Genomic DNA, 4354 nt, shown 5'->3' on the forward strand with positions numbered 1-4354 from the left:
TTTTGTTTATTTGCCCACTCTGTGTATAGTAGGTACTAAACAAATGTTTGTTGAATAACTGAATGAATGTGTGAGACCCTAAAAGTTTATAAAACTTTATATGACATTAGGTTTACAAACTATTTTTCTGTAACAGAACCTTCCTTTCAAATCAAAACTCATGCAGGAGCCTTCCAGATAAGACAGACAAAAATAAAATTGAGAGATTGGACGTTAAATATTCTTTCTGTATTATCTTTCAGCATTAAAGAGTCTGAACCAATTTCTCTTAACCTACTTTAAAACTATTGGTCTGTAGAATTTTCAAAAGGTACTTGTGCAGCTTTTTATACTTTTGTATTTTATACTTTAGTATTATGAGTTATTGAAAAACTAACTTTTAGGGGCACCTGGGTTGCTCAGTTGGTTAAGTGTCTGACTTTGGCTCAGGTCATGATCTTGAAGCTCATGAGTTTAAGTCCTGTGTTAGGCTCTGTGCTCACAGCTGAGAGCTTGAGCCTGCTTCAGATTCTGTGTTTTACACTCTCTCTCTCTGCCCTTCCCCTACTCACGTTCTGTCTCTCTCCCTCTCTCAAAATTAAATAAACTTCAAAATATTTTTAAAAACCTAACTTTTGTGTTCCCCATTTTTTCCCTCACATGTGACAACTATTTAAATCTTCTAACTGTAGAATGTACACACTCTTTGCTTTCTTCCTTTATAAAATCCAAAATAAAATATTATACATAATAAGAAACAAAGTTATTCTAAACATTTAATTTTAATTTAATTTTTACAGAGTACTTCTATCATGAGTTCTACTTATTCATAGTTGACTATACTAGCTATAATTTTCCTTTTTTTTTTTTTTAAACAATTTCTCACCAGATTTCTTCTAGCTCCTATGGTGAACTGATGGGACTAAAATTCATGGTGCTTCCTGACTCCAACCTCACCCACTGCCACTGCCTACCACCATCAATACTGTCATCTCAGGGTACACACATCAATCAGGCAGGTAAATCAAAGTGCTCATCTTCTTAACTATAGTGATTGGCTCAGGAGTGAGCATTTGACTTGGGATTGATAGGGAAGTGCTCGGAGGAGGGAAAGGTCTTTTTTCTATTTTAATGCTGTGTTATAAATGTGGGGGGTTGAGTATACTGGTGACCATGTTGCTTACCACATGGGGAAAGTAAGACAAGATTAGAAATGACCTGAAGATATCACTTGAACTCCTAGGTCTGACTATGTCATACACTATTCCACCCTATACGTATTTGTTGTTTGAGCTGAAACATTCCCTTTTGTCTTAGAACAGACTGAGTTGGTTTCTGTCACTTAAACAAAAAGATACTTCTTAAATAAAACTCTAATTGTTTTCAGAACATGAGGAATTTATAACTTATAGACCAATGAAGAGAATTTACTATATTGAAAAGAACTTGTTCCTAATTTCTTCTTTATTGATTTATAATCTCAAAAGGGCCATGTAAACTAGATATGAGATTATACTGTAGAAAACAAACCTTGTAGTTAATAAAACTTTTTTTTTCAAATAGCCACAAAGCTACATATAGAGCTGCAAGGATTCTAATATTTTATTTTGTTTTGACAAAACTCACTTCATATTTTGTGTTATATGTACTATTATAGATGAGTTTAGAAACAAGTAAGAAATGGGTGTTTCTATTTATTTAAAATTTCTTCTCTGTGCTTTTTTTATTTTTTGTATTTTTCAAACTTTAATCAGAAATTGTGCATTAACTTTTAAATTGCTTTTATTATTTTTTTTTAAGTTTATTCATTGATTTTTGAGAGGAGGGAGGGGCAGAGAGAGGGAGACAGAATCCCAAACAGGCTCAGCACTATTAGCACAGAGCTGGACTTGGGGCATGAACTCTTGAGCTGTGAGATCATGATCTGAGCCAAACTTGTATGCTTAACTGACTGAGCTACCCAGGTGTCCCACTTTAAAATTAAATTAAATTCCTTTTAATAAATTAATATTAATAATTTAATTGAAATTTAAATTGTTCTTGATACATTCCAGGCTAAGTACTTATGTACATTAGTCATTCCTCACAATGTGGTAGCCAGCTACCAAGATGGCCTCAGTGATCCTTATCTTCTGATGTTCTCACTCTTGCATAGTCACCACCCACACTGAATAGAACTGACCTATGAAACCAATAATACACTTTGGAAAGGTTGATGTATGACTTCTGAGATGAAGTCATAAAATATACTGCAGATTCTACCTTGCTGTCTCCTGGATTCCTCACTCTGGAGGATGCTGGCTGCCATGTTGTGAGAGTATTTATGTAGGCCTTCAGAGAAGTCTACACAGTGGAAGGCTGAGATGCCCTGTTAACAGCCAGCACCAATTCATCACACATGCAAGTGAGCAGGTCTTTCAACCTCAGTCTAGCCTCTAGATGACTGAAACTCCAGCCAACACCTTGACTGCAGCCTCATGAGAGAACATGAACCAGAACCATTCAGTTAAGCTGCTTCCAAGTTCCTGACCAACAGAAACTATGAAATAATTTTTGTGGGTTTTTTTTAACCCTCTTAGTTCTGGGAAAATTTGTTATGCAGCAAAAGAGAGCTAATGCAGTTGTTTCTACTGCTATCCTCATTTTATAGGTGAAATGATGAAGTTTTATGAAGGCTGTAAAACGAGCTCAAGACCACAATGAAAATAAGTGTGAGCACTTTGATTAAAACTGAAGACTTCTTAATTTCAAAGCCCTATGCTACCTACTATATATGCATATTCTGGAAAGAGGACAAGAAAAATAAGTCATTTTTAAATGGCTCCCCACACATCAACCACTGCAGGTATTTTCGCTATCCCACTAACCCTGGACAAATAAAAGGAAAATGATATGATATTGCCATTTTTATAGTTTAAAATAGTTGGATATTGATAATTTCATACATTATCCTATAGAAAATATGCCCATGCCAAATGCCTTTTTTTCCTGTAATATCATATAGAGTCTGTGACATCTTTTATAGTTTTTGCAAGGTAGAAGCAAAGTGTCTCACATGTAACAATGCTCAGTAAGGTTTAAGTTAATAAATGCCCTTTTAAAACTAAAAAATAGTGGAATTTTTAAAAAGAGAGTAGGCAGAAGAATGACTCACAACTAATAGATGAGAGGAAAAAATGTGTATGTATATTTATAACAGAGGCAGCTATGTGCAAGCAAATCTAATTGTTGTTTCAACCCTCCCTGTCCTCTGCTACCCTTTCTGTTTTTGCACCTCCCAAACCTTAATTGCCTTAAATGCTACAGTCTGAGCCCCAGCTGCCACCTTCGGTGTCTCCACCTTTCTCTTTGCCAGCCACACATGCCCACATGTCTCAGCTGTCTTCAACACACACACTGCCTTCCACAGAAGAACCACAGCCCTGCACTGCAATAAGAATGAGTATGTGTGTGCTACTGTGCATAGTCTGTGAGCTGACACTCTCCATCCAGATGCATTTTCAGCAACCACAGGTAATTCTGCCACAACTACTCATCCTTCCTTTTACTAACCCCCAGAAGAACCCATTTAAGACTATCCCTGCATGTTCTTATTTCCAGAATATTGAAAGCAGAATCCTGCTGACTAAAGCACAACCATGTGAGCTACACAAAATAGGAAGGTGAAATCATAATGAATCATCAAGATGGACAATAAACAGAAATAGGCACTGGGGCATCACTATTCATGTGGGGAAACTCCAAGGAGACTTGAAGCCCCCAACAGTTCTGCCAAGAGAGCAAAGAGATACGATGTCTTCAGAGAAAATAAAATTATATATATACGTATGTATATATATATATATGTATATATGTGTGTATATATATATAAGTTTTATTTATTTAGGTAATCTCTACATTGACATGGGCTTGAATTCATGACCCTGAGATCAAGAGTCACACAGTCTCCCAATTGAACCAGCCAGGTGCCCTAGGAAGCAAATATTTTGTAAGACTGGTTTAAAGTAATATTTTCTTAATTTTTCTAACTAACAGAGTCCAAAAATGAAAGTAGATGAGAAAAGGTGATATAACACTAAATTGAGTATTCAAGAAGCATGGATTTTGGTATTAGCTCTGGCAATAGCTTAGCTATATAATCTTGGCAAATTTTTCCATCTTTCTGAATTTTATTTTTTCCTCTATGGACAATGATGTTTTGACTATAAGATTCTTGAAGTCATTTCTGCTTTAACACTTTTTATAACATTTATTGAGAAAGGAGCCACAATTTTAATGAAAGTTGGAGAAAATGAGCTCATTAGGGAAAACTCAAAGTAGTCAGATTATAGAAGCGGTTAAGTGAGCAAATAATGGTCTTCTTTTTAATAAAATG

At 35.4% G+C, this 4354-nt stretch overlaps 1 long non-coding RNA gene across 1 annotated transcript; it reads left to right on the top strand.

Annotated features, from left to right (window-relative positions):
• The first annotated feature begins 868 nt into the window (after window positions 1-868).
• On the top strand, window positions 869-3705 carry LOC115276750. The gene is made up of 4 exons (XR_003902074.1): window positions 869-998; window positions 2630-2824; window positions 3286-3492; window positions 3580-3705. It is a non-coding gene; the product is annotated as an uncharacterized LOC115276750 (long non-coding RNA).
• The last annotated feature ends 649 nt before the right edge of the window (window positions 3706-4354 follow it).

This window comes from Suricata suricatta, chromosome 13 (genome assembly GCF_006229205.1).
Source record: "Suricata suricatta isolate VVHF042 chromosome 13, meerkat_22Aug2017_6uvM2_HiC, whole genome shotgun sequence".
Lineage (NCBI taxonomy): Eukaryota > Metazoa > Chordata > Mammalia > Carnivora > Herpestidae > Suricata > Suricata suricatta.